Raw genomic sequence first — 15274 nt, forward strand, 5'->3', positions numbered from 1 at the left:
CGAAGGCTGCGCCGATGCCCCAGCTTCCAGCAGCCCAATGCTCTTTGGCCTTGTCCAAAGCTTGCTCGCTGGTCGGGAGACCGGTGGGTGGGAGGACAGCCCACCTCCTCCGCACACATATCCCTCAGCCACCCACCCCCTGATCCGCCCAGGGCCGCCTCCGCCCCGCTTTGGCCCATCTGCCATCCCCTGGCCACCTGCGTACCCAGCCGGGTGACTTCTCATCCATTGGCCACCTGGTGCCCCTCTCTCCCTGGATTTATACACAAGGCGCCTGCCTGGGATCGCCTGGGTGGAGTCTTTCTTGTCGCTTCCCCTTTTCTCCCTCTAGGAAATGAGCCCACTCGCGGGCTTCAAAGACCAGAATCCCAGTTTAGGTCAAAATAAATGCACCCCGCCCCATCGCTAGTTCTGCACTTTAGGTTACTTTTGGAGCAGTTGTTCCATAGCAAAGGACTTCTCTCCCTACCCTATGGTGTCCCAGTGCTTTGCAGGAGGCAGGGCATACACGTGGATTTTGACTATAAATTAAATACTCTTGCCTAGGTCATTCCTCATCCAGCAGAAATCTGATAAAAGGAGATGCAAACAATTGTCTGGTCAGGTCATAAGTCAGGATATTATTTTATTTTATTATTTTATTATTTTATTTTTTAGCAGAACAAGTAATTATAGTGCAGAGATGCAAACTGTTGCCACAGACTGACCTTTAATCATAAACATATTGGTGACATTAAAAGGAAAAAAATCTCACTACTTATTACATGGATGTTGTCCAAAGCAAGGTCAATATTTGGATAAAAATGTTTTAAGTGTTTCTTCACCCACTGATATTATTGGCATTTTTGAATAATGAAATCTAAAATGGAAAATAGGGTTAATTTGAAGCATAATGTATAACATATGGAAGAGGAAGGAAATGCGAATTACTTTTACAAGGTTAAGAATCTTAAATCCATGCCTACTAAATAGAGCTGTCACTTTAATCAAGAATAGGTTTCTCCATTTTTAAGGACCAAAGCTGGCTCCTTTTCCACATTAACTTTGTGACTTGGTTTTATTTTAAAATTGAGGACTGTCTGTGAAAGCTGTACAATACATTACACTATATTTGTCTCCAGTTTTTCTGACTCACAGTGGCAATCATAATGGTTATTTTGTATTGCCAATGCTTTTAGCAAGTTACCAAATGGTGTGTTGGCTGAATTCAGTGTCAGCATGAGGATAGATATGAGCCTTTTAGAGGGACCTGGTAAATGTTAGATGTGACAGGGTTTCCCAAGGAGGTATGGTACTTCTCAGCAGAGAGTCAAAGGCCAGAGATGTACTCCAAAGAAATAAGGGTGAAAAGATCTAGCATGAAAAAAATAATAATAAAAAACAACCAAAACCCTGTAAGTACAGCTTTAAGAAATGGTTGCCGTGGTGACTGGGAGTATATAGTGTGTATGTGTATGTGCGTATATGCATATGTATGGGTATGAAAGAGTTATTATGGGATGGCTCTATATGTACATACATGTTCCTCACAACTTTCCTGACATTCCTTGATTTATTACTCTGCCATACTAATTCATATCCCATCCATCATGAGATCTGGTCACTGCAACAGGTGGGGCCTGGGACAGACACACTCATTCACGGTACCCTGCCAAACATGGGCCAGCCCTGCCAGAGAGGTGGTCCTGAAGGCCTGCATCCTCCAGAGGAGAAGCTCCACTTCAGCCCCAGGACAGCACCCTGAAATTGGCAAGACGCTTGTATGGGCAGGGTCATTTTAATTCCCCGGGAATTTCTGTTAGCCTCAGGGGAGAGGGATATTTCTGAAGACCAAGATTAAATCAAGGCCTTCCTTGGGGGTGTACTGGCATTCCCTAGGGCCTTTGGGAATGGCTTGACTTCTGTGGGTTTTTCAGACTGGGAGCTGGTCATCTTTAGTCAGAATGGGTCATCTGTGAAAGCTACAGATCTCCTGGGTTTCAGCCACCCTGGGAGACTGGCCAGGATTCTGTATTCCTTTCATCTTCTCTGCCCCCTCACTTCCACCTCACCCACCCCCTGCCAGTGCTTTACTCATGATTTTACTCCCAAGCTGCTGGGGGACACCTAACAGCCCCCAGTGGCTGCGTTGTGATAGGAGGCCAGAATGCCACTGTTTCCTGTTTACAGAAGTTGTTTTCTGATGGGAGAGGTGGGTAGGAGTAAATGAAAAGAGCTAGTAGATTCAGGAGAGTCCAGACTGTGAAATCAACAAAAATGGCTTCACTACTAGAATTCTAGAGCTGGAGAAGGTCTCTGGAAGTCAGCCATGTGAGTCAAATGAGACTCTCAGGGGAATCATCCCCATCTGAACACTCCTTCAACCACTCACAGACTTTACCCTCAGCTCCCAAGAATCCCTTCTTTCTGGGACCTTAGTGATTCTCCTTTGGTGTCAAACTGAAGCCACCTTTTCTCCTGGCTACTTCAGGACTTTTGAGGGCTAGGGGAGAAGCTAATTCATCTTTGCATCTTCTGTGCTGAACACATCTGGGACTTGTAAAAGTTTTCAGAATGAATGGATGCTCTGTCTGAACCTGTCCTCCATCCTGTCAGCTCTTCCTAGAGCTCCTTCTGCCTCTTCTTTGCAGTACTTGCTACTGAGGTTTTCCCACTTGAATCAATTTAGCCTGAATTCTTCCAACGGCCTTTCTGATCGCACAACTTCTCTTTAAAAAGTTCTCCCCAACTTTACCCTACTCCATTCAAACACCTGGCCCAACCCAAAGATTCCATTTCTTCTGTAGCCTCCCTGAACCCACAACCTCAACTCCACAAACATGTCTGCCCAAGAAAAGTCCCATTTAATCATATCTGCTTTTAAATCTCACTTGTGTTTCTCTTAGCCCAATCCAGATTGAGGGTGTGTGACATGACAGGTGTTCAGCAAATATTTGTTGAATGAATTCTGAATTTCACTGCAGGGAGGGGGCATGTTTTTCTCCCAGTTCCACAAAGAAGAGGTTTCTTGCATCTTCTTACTCAAAAAATGATCCTGAGCCTGTGGTTCCTGTTTTTGGAGATCATCTCCACTACTCAATGGAATTGAATTAATTTTTTAGATTTGACTGTTACGTAGGCTAGAATTTAAGAGCTAGCTGAAGCCATGGTATGTGATATCCATTGCTTTCCTGTGTCACCAAAGTCTGTCCCTCTGTTACAGAAGGAAATTAAATTGGTCTGACATAATTTGATCCTCATAAAATCAGTCTGCTGGATTGATTTTTAATTCTGTTGCCTGGTGGGGGTCTCCAAGGAGAAAGGAAGTCTCTGAAGTTGCCATGACCCAACCTAGCTCAGTCATTCCATTCATTAATAACTTCCTAGCTTCATCTCAGTGTAATCACAAGCCCCAAAAATTGCATCCTTAAGCACACTTTTTTTCTAATTTCTCCAGAGAAAACATTTCAAAACTTTCTAAAGGACTTCTACTTTACATTTTTAAATTGCTAAATAATTGTCTTAGTATAATAGAGGTTTGCAGAATTACAGACACCAAAATGATTTACCTAAATAAACTGAAAGATAGTCAAATAAAAAGGACAGCATTTAATATCACCATTACCCATCATTTATTAATGACTTACTGGGGCCTGGTGCTTTATTGGGCACTTTGAATTTTCTCATTGAATCCTCACTTCAGGAACGAGGCAGGAACTATAACCACCCTCCTTTTACAAGTGAGGAAATGAGGCTGGAAGTCTGCAAGTAACTTTTCCCAGTTCCAACCTGGAATCTAGTTCTATCCATTTCCAAAGCCTCTACTCCTAAATACTGCCTTCCTGATTAATAGGGGATATGCTATGAAATTCTTGATTTTACAGTTCACGAAACTCAAAGTCAAGTCTGATCTCTTGATATTCTACTCTGATCTCAGACAACACAATTGTCTTCTGCATCATCTCTAAGGATGGAATATCTTTTCCCTAAGGAAGGAGGCTTTCCCATAACTTTATGGAGCAGTTCTCCTGTGAGACTCTTCCTGCTTCCTTGTAATTTCTACCCGGTGAACTCCAGACCCGTGTGATCAAGTCTTGCACAGACAACTCTTTCAGTATTTGAAGATGGCTGTCACATCTCTTACCATTGGTCTTCCAGGTCAAATACATGCAGTTCCTTCAATCACTTCTCACACCTCATGTAGGCCTGACCACATTCTCTAAATACACTCCTCGGTTTGTCAAAGTCCCTCTTGATACAAGGGACCTATGGCTAACTCCAAGCTACTGATGTCAGCTGAACGGCATAGGGCAATACAAGGTGTGCTATGATATGGTCATTGAACAAACGTCTCTTGGTGCATGTAAAATCAGGTTAGGATTTGTTTGTTTTCCTGCTGTTGTTGTTGCCATATTACCTTGAAGACTCACATTAAGCTTATGATTAGTTAAAATCCTTAGATCTTTCTTTATAATCAAATTTAAGTTTTATGACATCAAGGACATTGTATTTTCTCTGCTATGTACCCAGCACCTGGTACAGTGACTAGAACGTAGGTGGCGCTCAATAAACGTTTGTTGAATGAATGAATTTCTTTCCTTATGAATCCTGAATTGGTATAATTGACTTCAGTAACCCAAATAAGGAATTTTTGCATTTATTTCTGTTAAATTTCATCTTATTGGTTTCAGTTTAACGTTTAAATTTGCTGACCTTGATTCATTTTGATAGAGCTATGAAAACAATATTCTAGGTCTTTGTTTCTCTGTGTTGATAGAATAAGATAAAAGACATCTTTTTTTGCTCTTTTGTTCACTGAATAGACATTTGGCACAAAGATGACCTGAAGAAGTTACTATTATAGGGAAGACAAACATAAAAGTGGATACCGTTCAGGTCAGCATGGTCCATGGTCCATACTAGAAGGGCATGTAGAAAAGCATTAGAGGCATTCAGGAACTAAGCAGTTTTTTTCTGCCTGGGGAGGGGTCAGTGTGTATACAGACCCCTGCAGGAGCCCAGCAGAGGAAGGGGGACTGTCCCAGCCAACCCTCCCACCCTGGAGAGGAACAGGAGTGCAGCCCAGCTGGCCTGACTCCATCCCCGAGAGTGAGAGCACCTGTGGAGAGGACAGCCAGGGCTTCCTGGTGGATAAACCCCCTCCACCCACACCCCAGCTGCCTTGACTTACCTGTTACCGCTTGTGGTTCTATCTTTGAATAACTAGTGATTAATGTCTGCTTCCGTCAAGGATGACTGTTAGGTTTGGTAAGGCAAGGGTTCTGTTGGGTTAGATAAGGGGTCATTTCACACACAGTCCTATCCCTGTACCTAACGCTGTTCTGGCTACATCAGGACCCTGAGTAACTTCTCATAAATGAATAAATCTAAAACTTCTGTTTGTCAATTTCTTCTTGTAGACCCCAGAGATGATGTTCTCTTTCCTCATCAGTTCTCTCTGCTCAACTTTTTGTTGTCTGTCTGATGGGCTGCACAGTAAGAAAACATCCCCACCTTCCTTACACCCCTTTTGCCAAACACAAGCCTTTTTGTTATAAGTTGTTTCTTAAAATCACTGCAAGAGACAAGTGGTAACAAACCTAGGCAGTTTGTAAAGGTTTAGGAAGCCTCATGTTCCCATGGCCCTTGTCTCCTGGGCAGAGTATCATGTTGTGCCATTGGCTCTCCAGACACTTTGAGAGTCTAGTGATGGTACCTGTCACACTGCATTGCCAGGGCTTGGTCATTCCTCTGTCTCTCTAGTTAGTCTGTGAGCTCTTCCAGGTTGGGGACCACATGATTGACATTTGCATGCCTGGCATCTTCCACACATTTGTTGAATGACTGTGAAAATGAATAAATGAATGAATGATCTAGCTGTGCAAATGAAGCTTAGTCTGTCATTCTTATAACCTCTTTCCTGAGTCTCATCTTAGATGCTTTTGTCTTAGATATCAGTCCATTGAACCTTGTCTTCATTGGACATTAGATAAAACAATTCCAACCCTATCCAAAGATGAATTTAAGGTGACTCCATTGCAGGGTGTAGTAGTATCCCAAGTGCATTCCAGAATTTCCTCCAGAATATGTAGAAAGAATGAATAAGACCTACTATTTGATAACACAATGGGATGACGATAGTCAATAATAACTCAACTGTATATTTTTAAATAATTTAAAGAGTGTAATTGGATTGTATGTAACTCAAAGGATAAATGCAGATTTTTTTTTCGCAAAAAACATTGCAGATTTTTTTTTCTTCGATTAATAGGCCCTGGTGGGAAGAACCTAGTCTTCTCTGAGTCAGAAAGGGGTCTTTTCCTGGCTCATTCTGCACTCAGCAATCCCTCAGGTTTGGACTCCTGGAGGTCCAACCTTCACCCTGGGATCTGTGCACCTGTGGTCCACAGCATCTTCCTGCTGATAAGGCCATTCTGCCCTTGTGAAGTTGGGTGTCTAAACCTGTTCTCGGACAATGGTGCTGCACCATTCATCCCAGGAGCCCTCCCATGTCAGGCCTACAGCCTCGAGACACTCTCAGCAGACCTTTGGCCTCTGCTGCAAAATCCTATCCCTATAAAGACTCCTTCAGAGCCTCTCTGGCCAGTCTATATGCCACATTTACTCTCCTCTGCAGAGCAGACTCGAGGGGTTTACCCTGAGCCCAATCATGATATAGCTCTCGCTAGCTTGGCTACCAGGAACGCTTGCTTCCTCACATGCCTGACTCCCACTCTGTCTCATGCCCAACCACAGCCATCTCTCTTGAGAATGTTGTTCTTTTGGAATGTTGTTATGTGCTGATTTGTGTCTCCCCCAATTCACATGTTGAAGCCCTAACCCCTCCTCTACCCCGGTACCTCAGAATGTGACCTTATTTGGAAAGAGAATCTTTAAAGAGGTAATCAAGTTGAAATGAGTTCATTAGGGTGGGCCCTAATCCAGAATGACTGGTGTCCTTATGAAAAGGGGAAATTTGGAGACAGAGAGACACACAGGGAGAACTCCATGTGGAGATGAGGGCAGAGACCGGTGATGCTGCCACCAGCCAAGGTGCACCAAAGTCCACTGAAAACCACTGGAAGCTCAGAGAGAGGCAAGGGACAGATTCTCCCTCCGGGCCTCCAGCAGGAACCAACCCTGCTGATATGCTTTTTCATTTTTGATTTCTGTGGGTACATAGTAGGTGTATGTATGCATGGAGCACATGAGATGTTTTGATACAGGCATGAAATGTGAAATAAGCACATCATGGAGAATGGGGTATCCATTACCTCAAGCATTTATCTTTTGAGTAGCAAACAATCTAGTTATACTTTGTTATTTTAAAATGTACAATTAAGTTATTATTGACTATAGTCACCTTATTGTGCTGTCAAATAGTAGGTCTCATTCATTCTTTCTGCCTTTTTTTGTTTGTTTGTTTTTTGTAACCGGCCTGCTGATATCTTGGTCCTGGACTTCTGGCCTCCAGAACTGGGAAACAGCAGGTTTCTGTTGTTTAAGCCATGCGGTTTGTGGCACTTTGTTATGGCAGCCCTAGCAAACTAATGCAAGTGTGTTTATGAGCACTAACACTGTGAACATTTGGAAATAATAAGAGAGACGGATTTCCACTGTTACTTCCTCACACTTTTTTCTGAGATTGGATCTATTTCCTGGCTGTTTAGATTCAAATAGCATTTATTTGAATCTACTATTTGCATTTACTATATGTGAGAATTTTTCTTTTTGACATTAGTTTATATCACCCTCCGAAATAACCTCATAAACAATTGTTCTCATCACTTGCCAGATGAGGAGCTGGGATTCAGTGAGATGAAGAGACTGAGCCAGGCCACCAGCTTGGAAGTGGGAGAGCTAGGATCAGAATTCAGGTCTCTTGTTTCTGAATTCAGGGCAGGGTCCATTGTGCTGTGCTGCTAAGCACGAATGTAGTACCCTCCCCCACCCCATCTGCCTTGGGCTTTTCTGAAAATATTAACCATTTAGCGTGGGAGCCTCCTGCCAGCGTTTACAAGGCTGAGTCCTGCAGCTCTGCGGTGCTTACACTGCCCTCTCCCTGTGCTGAGTGCCCGTGCTGCTCCAATCTCCATCTCCATAGAAAGGGTTGCAGGAGGTGCCCCAGGTGTCACCTGCATCCCAGTCACCTGACAGGCCCATTAAACAGGAACAGTCTTTAGGCAGAATCATATATTTTTTTCTGGTTTCAAATGCAGTGCATGCTCCTAATTAAACATTTAAAAAGCATAGAAAAAGCACACAGAGGAAAATAATGCCTCTCTCAGCATTTAGGTTTCATCTTTCAGGTACCATGAAGATGATGTTGTATTTACATCTTATACGTGAAGGTGATGTTTAAAGTTCCGGATGGGGGGATGGGAAAAATTCCTCAAACTGCTTGGAAGCTCAGAAACCAAGAAAAATTATATTTGTTCATTTTTGTATTTAGGAAACTATATGGAGGTAGTGGGAGCCCAAGTCTAGTTTGAATGGAGGAAGAGAAAGGGGGAAAGGTCATGGAAAAGTAAAGGGATTTTTCTTTTTTTCTTTCAATACTGGGCAAATATACTTGAATTCAGGCAAATTACATACCAGGTAATTACTGTAGGTAATTCCTCCATGTTTCCCTCTTACCTCCCCCTCAAGCCCCCACAACAGGCTCAGGCTGAGTATGCTGTTCTATATTTTTCCTAGCTGTTTTCTGGGATTTAGTCTCTTTATGGGTTGTATTAGTCTGTTTTCATGCTGCCGATAAAGACACACCTGAGACTGGGTAATTTATAAGGAAGAAGAGGTTTAATGGACTCACAGTTCCATGTGGCTGGGGAGGCCTCACAATTATGATGGAAGGTGAAAGGCACATCTCACATGGCAGCAGACAAGAGAAGAGAGCTTGTGCAGGGAAACTCCCCTTTATAAAACCATCAGATCTCATGAGACTTATTCACTATTATAAGAACAGCATGGGAAAGACCCACCCCCATGATTCAATTACCTCCCACCTGGCCCCTCCCACAACACATGGGAATTGTGGGAGATACAATTCAAGATAAGACTTGGGTGGGGACACAGCCAAACCATATCATGGATATAGAAACATGGCTGTGTGTGTGTGTGTGTCTGTGTGTATGGCTGGGTGTGTCTGTGTGTGTGTGTGTGTGCAGGGACCAGCTTTCTGAGTCTCAAATGCCCATGAGGTCAGACAGGTTGGCTGCCCAGAGCTGTGACTGGTACCACTCCATAGGCTTCCAGCTCTAGGTCTTTGTGTAAGATGGGATAGGTACCTAATGTCTGCCTACATCTCACCATGTGGCTTCTGTGTAATGAAGCAAAACCAAAAGTCTGGATAGGTTTTTCTTAATCTAACACAATCTGCTTTACAAATGATGACAACTTCTCCTAGATTCTGGGATTAGGTTGCCTACCAGTCTTCACTTGTGGTGATGTTGTGAGTCTTGGTCTTTTTCTATGTCTTCACAGGCATTTTAGTGGGCAGTTAGGCAAAGCTGATGCCCTTTGGCCTGGAAATCCAACCCAGGGATTCTTGACCTTCTTCTCTAAGCCATTATCCTGAATTCTGATACAGCCACACCCACAGGATCACCCAGCCAGATCCAGTCTCTGTTTACAATTTCATACACTTCCTCCCCAACTAGTGAGCCAGCTTTTAACAAGCATCATGACCTCGGGTCCCTGGGCCTCAACCTGCTCTCTTCATCCATCACCCTCCCTGTTACTTTGTTTGAAGATAATATAATAGTTGCATTGTTAAAGAATTTGATTTTTTTTTTTTTTTGAGATGGAGTCTTGCTCTGTCGCCCAGGCTGGAGTGCAGTGGCTCAATCTTAGCTCACTGCAACCTCTGCCTCCTGGGTTCAAGCGATTCTCCTCCCTCAGCCTCCCGAGTAGCTGGGACTTCAGGCACCTGCCACCACGCCCAGCTAATTTTTTGTATTTTTAGTAGAGATGGGGTTTCACAGTGTTAGCCAGGATGGTCTTAATCTCCTGACTTCATGATCTGCCTGCTTTGGCCTTCCAAAATGCTGCAATTACAGGTGTGAGCCACCTCACCCGGCCTAGGAATTTGATTTTAACAACAGGCATTTATCAGCTGTGTGACCCTCAGCAAGTTTCTTAGCCTCTCTGGGTTTCAGTTTCCACATTGTAGGATGGGACTTATTGAAGAATTAATGCATTCACAAGTACAAAGGGCTTAGTGTTTCAGTGTTGTGCATTCTAGCAGCCAGGATCCCCTCACATCCTCAAGCTTGCACCAGGCTTGTCATGCCAGTCTCAAACCTTGGGTCACCCTTCCCCTCTGTTCCTTACACTCTTGTTTTGGAGCTGCCCAGCATTTCTGGAAAAAGTCATGCATGTTATGATTGCCCCTATAAGCAATTCATGCTCTAGAACAATGATCCCACCACCTCTCAGCAATTCTATTCATTCCTCATTAATATGCGGTGACAGACCCCATATAATAGCCCCTGATGCTATCCTATACTTTCCCTCTGAATATAAAAAAAAAAATCACAGACTTGCTGTGAATTCTCCCATTTTTCCTTCCAGTGACCCAGCATACATCCTTCTTGCCATCTGAGCATTTCTAAACATCTTTAGCCATCCTTTCCTCCTAGTCTGTCCATTTGAATTCTAAGTGCACTGACAAGGTTGCCCCTTGTTGTAACCATATACAGGAACCTCACAGGCAGCTCCATTTGGATGAAGGTCTACTCTGCATCTCCATGGGCCCTCCCCAAGCCCAAGCCACATCCGTCTTCCACTTGAACATCTGCCATAGCCTGCTTCCATTCATACCCTTGACAATTCATTCTTCATGTCATAGGCAGAACGATCTTTTAAAAACATATGTCAGGTCCTGTCACTCTCTTGTTTAATGCCTTCTGATAGCTTCCTGTTCTACTATGTGTAGAATAAAATCCCAGTCCCTTCCTTGGCCTCCAGGGGCCTGCATGACGAGGTCCCTGCTGATTTTCCAGCATGATTTCATTGTTTACTCTGCTCTGTTTTTTGCTCAGCGTGTTCCGGCCACGCTTGATTCCCCTCTGTTCTCTGAATACATGGAGCCCCTTCCTGTCACAGGCCTTCACACTTGCTGCAATGTGCTTCCTCCCCACACCCGCCCCCTCTGTGTGGTTAACTCCTCTTCACCCTTTGGCTCTCAGTTCAGATGTCACCTCCTCAGAGAGACCAGCCTTCCCCAGTGGCCATCTGGTCATTTCCTTCCTAACACCACTGCCTGTCATTGTCTTGTTCGTTTACTGTTTATTTCTTGACTCTCTTGCTCCAAGAGGTCAAGGATCTGATGGACTCACCCGCTGTTACAGTCCAAGTGCTTAGAACAGTGCCCAGCACAGAGTAGGCACTCGGTGGATGTTTGTTGAATGAAGGGAACCCTCCACACCTTTTGTACCAGTTAGGGATTGCATCTGGCTGCCTGAACAGAAACCAACTCCAGGAATGGGATTTAGCCCATGGAAGGTCTGCACAGAGGTCTGGAGGTCGGCAGCCACACCCAGTCACGGACACTGTGGAGGAGCTGGGCTCCTTTGGGTTTATTGCTCTGCCATCCTTAGTGTGTGGATTTCATCCTCATGGCTGCGAGATGCTGCACCATCTTATTTCAAATGGGAAGAAGGAGACGGGCAGAAAGGGGCATTCTGCCTGATCTGTTCCTTATCTGTAAAATGACAGTTTTCCTCAAACCCAGTAAACTTTGCTTGGGTCTTATTGGTCAGAAGTGTATGATGTAGGTGTTCTGGGCCGCAAGGGTGTCTAGGAACTCAAAACTTTTAGCTTTTTACCCTATATTGACCAGGCATTGGATGTGGGCTTCCCCAGCAAGGGGATGTGATGTTGTGTGAGGTCATTTCCTTCCACACAGGGAACTTTCAAGCTACCCTAAAAGTATCAGGGTCCTCTTGGCAAAGGAAAAATGGGGAGAACAGATACTGGGCAGGCTGCCAGCAGAGTGGTCACTTCTTTCATCCTATAGCTGTGGTCAGAGAGGAGAGAAGATTTCCAGGAACAAGAAGGGGGAAAGGAATTAGGTAAGTGAGGAGGGAGAGAAGTTCTGCCAGAAACCAAGGTGACATGATTGCTAGTATTACAATTTTGCCATAACAACAATAATAATATTGTTTTTAATATTTTTATGTTTCAAGTAAGTTCATAAGGTGAACATTCTCTGGAAAAACCACATGTGCTAATATTGAAATAATTTTTAAAATAATGCAATACCTTAAACTTTAATCTTTTAGAATGGTCTTTTAACTTCAGACTGTGCTGTGTACATGAAATGCATGGTGGACTTTCCCTTGTCTTCTGCCTTATTTTCCTGCAAGGTTAATGCCAGCCAGAGACTGATGTGCCAGCTAGTATTCCATGGCACCAATTTCCAGTTAGTGGGAACATTTGTGGGTGTCTGCTGTGCAGGGTCACACTGCTGCTCAGGCTGGGAGCTTCTGTTGGAGAAGCAGCTCGCAGCCAACTGGCAAATTTAAAGAGTTGACAGTGTTTTCTGTGGAAGTTCAAAAAACCCAACCTGCTGCTGTCTCTAGGGCTTGTGGACTTTAGGGCATGAAGAAACTGGAAAGGCTTGCAGAAAATAGCAGGGCAGTTTGGGAAACTGGTCGCCATGACAACAGGGCATGGCAGCGGTTACAATGGAAGCAGAGATCGCCTGTGCACCCTTCCTAAGAGGAATGATTCAGGCTTAAGCACCTCAATAAACAACTGGTGTGTTTGAAACTGAGGCCTCATTAAACGATTACCTCCAAGAATCACTTTTCAAGGGCAGTCTTCATAGCAGTCAGGCTCACACTTTCTTGCTGGGGTGATAAGTGATGATGTACAAGCACAAACGAACACAGCTACGACCTCATGGTGTGGCTTCCATTAATTGGGTGCCCAGCATGTGCCGGGCTTTGCAGATTTATTACCTAACTCTGTTATTTCCATTTTACAGAAGGGGGTAGTCAGAGAGGTGGGATGGCTTGTCTAAGTGTACATGGGCTGTGAGCAGTGGGGTGGGGTTTGGAACTCAGGTCTGTCTCATTCTGAGCCCTGTGGTCTTTCCTGTACACCAGCCCCTTCATGGATTGCTAGCTTCTGTCCTCACCGCCTTTCACCTAGACATTTGCAACAACTTTTGGACTAGTCTTCACACCCCCAGTCACTCCCACTCCAATCCCCTTCACATTATTGCCAGGTGAATACTCCCAAGTACAGCTGGGATCATTATTGTGTTATTCTTCTACTCAAAGCCTTCCATGATTTCCCACTATCTACTGAATACAAATGTCTTAGTGTGGAATTCAAGGCTTTCTTTCCAGCCTCTCCATACAACCTTTGGGGTGATGGGTGGGGCAATGGGATCAGGTGCCTCAAAGGGCATCCCACCTGATCCCACAGCCCCACCTGTCACCCCAAAAGCCTGCTGCTCCTGCCCTTCTGCTTCAGTTATGTGTTCCCTGATAGCACACACCATTTAGGACACTTACTCCCTTTTGAGTTTTCTTATTTATGATTGTGACTTATCTCTGCTATTATACTGTATACTCTTAAAGACAGAGCCAAGAAACAGACTCTGAGATAAACCCTTACTGGAGAGAGCTCTAGTAACACCACCTGTGATGTGGGCCTCTTACTATCTCAAGCTATATATATATATACATGGAGAATAGTATAATAAACCTCCATGTACCCATCATCAGCTTCAACAATTATCAACATATTGCAAACCTTGTTTCATCTCTGCCTCCATTCCACTTCGCCAATTAAACATTTTTGAAGCAAATTCCACAAGTCATGTAACTTCATCCATGAATACTTCAGTATGAATCTCTAATAAACTGGGACTCTTTAAAAAAGATATTAGAGTAGACCATATCTATTAGATTGGACCAAAAAGATATTAGATGGGACCATTTTGTTATTTTTGTAGGTTGAAATAGTGTAATATTAGCAATTTCATATACTTCAAACTAATATATAACCATGATACCATCATCACACCTAAAAATTAATGAAAAGTTCTTAATTCTCTAATATAATAATTCAGTCAGCATCCCAGTTTCTCTAATAGGGTGAGGGGCACAGTCCAGGGCAGAGGGAGGAGTGGAATGGCTGTTGTAATAGGGGCTTCAGCTGATGCCCTGGGGAATGGCTGTTGTAATAGGGGCTTCAGCTGATGCCCTGGGGAGCTCTGGAGCTGGGATGGCCATTCAGCAATTGAGAAGACTGGGCCTTTTTACCCTGTATCGGCCAGGCGTTGGATGCAGTCTTCCCCTAGCAAGTAGGTGTGACCTTGGGTAAGGTCATTTCCTTCCACAGGAGCAGTGCCTGGAGAGGCACTCAGCTGTGATCCTTTAGCAGCTAACTCTCAGCAGCTGGAGAATCTGGTGCTGCAGTTCCACAGGAAGACCTGGCAGTAATCACCTTACTCATCTTTCTGCTTCCCTAGTGGCTGCATATCAGATTCACCTGGGGAATCTCAAACAAAGGTCCCACCCCAGGCACTTCTGATTTGGTAGTGGGAGTGCGGCTAGAAAACCTGCAGTGTCCCCATGTTCTCTAGTTCAGTGGAGAGTGAAATTTCATGGGTCTGGGTTGGACCTGAGATTCTGCATGTTTGACAGGCTTCCAAGTGATGCTGACGCTGCTGGTCCAGAGGTCCTAGATCAGAGGTTAGCAAACTTTTTCTGTAAAGGGACAGAGGGTAAATATTTCAGGCTTTGTGGGCCACGTGATTTCTTTTGCAACTACTCAACTTCTGTTTTTAATGCCAAAGCAGCTATAGACAATATATAAATGAATGAGCGTGTCTGTGTTCCAATGCCCACTCCTGTCCTAGATGATTTTGAAGCACAGCCAGATTTAAGAGCCACTGTCTTTAATCCCCAAGGCAGTGTGGAAGAGAGGAAAAAAAGCATAGGATTTGCAGTTACTAGTCCTAGCCCTCAGAAACATCTCTAAATAGCTCAGCACATGCTGAATACTCAAATAATGTTTCTAGAATAACGAACAGACAATGAATTTATGGAATTAAGTTCATTTCTCACCGTGAAGGCAGTTTTTAAAGTATCTTGGATAACATTTGTTCATCAAAGTATTAGAGATTTTATTATGCAAATCATGCTCTTGAGTTGGGTGGGATTCAGGAAGAATATGGCATCACGCAGAGTAAGGTAGAGGGTGCTTGAAGATCAATTTCATCTTCATAAGGGATTCTCCTTGCCTTGGGCTCTGAGGAATGTTGGGATGCCTTAAT

The 15274-nt window shown here is 44.0% G+C and overlaps 1 protein-coding gene, 1 long non-coding RNA gene and 1 other non-coding gene across 13 annotated transcripts in view; 2 read left to right on the top strand and 1 right to left on the bottom strand.

The window, feature by feature from the left end:
- Positions 1-15274, bottom strand: part of LOC112204210 (uncharacterized) — a 166132-nt gene that overhangs the window by 8299 nt on the left and 142559 nt on the right. Inside the window, exon 10 of the long non-coding RNA XR_010159320.1 lies at positions 1-15274. This exon is cut by the window's right edge and continues 13421 nt beyond it. This is a non-coding gene — a long non-coding RNA (uncharacterized LOC112204210).
- Positions 1-15274, top strand: part of BAALC (BAALC binder of MAP3K1 and KLF4) — a 114794-nt gene that overhangs the window by 2297 nt on the left and 97223 nt on the right. The gene's annotated exons all lie outside the window — the stretch shown is intronic.
- Positions 13345-13454, top strand: MIR3151 (microRNA mir-3151). The gene has a single exon (NR_106618.1). It is a non-coding gene; the product is annotated as a microRNA mir-3151 (primary transcript).

The sequence above is a fragment of the Pan troglodytes genome, chromosome 7 (assembly GCF_028858775.2).
Source record: "Pan troglodytes isolate AG18354 chromosome 7, NHGRI_mPanTro3-v2.0_pri, whole genome shotgun sequence".
NCBI classification, from domain to species: domain Eukaryota; kingdom Metazoa; phylum Chordata; class Mammalia; order Primates; family Hominidae; genus Pan; species Pan troglodytes.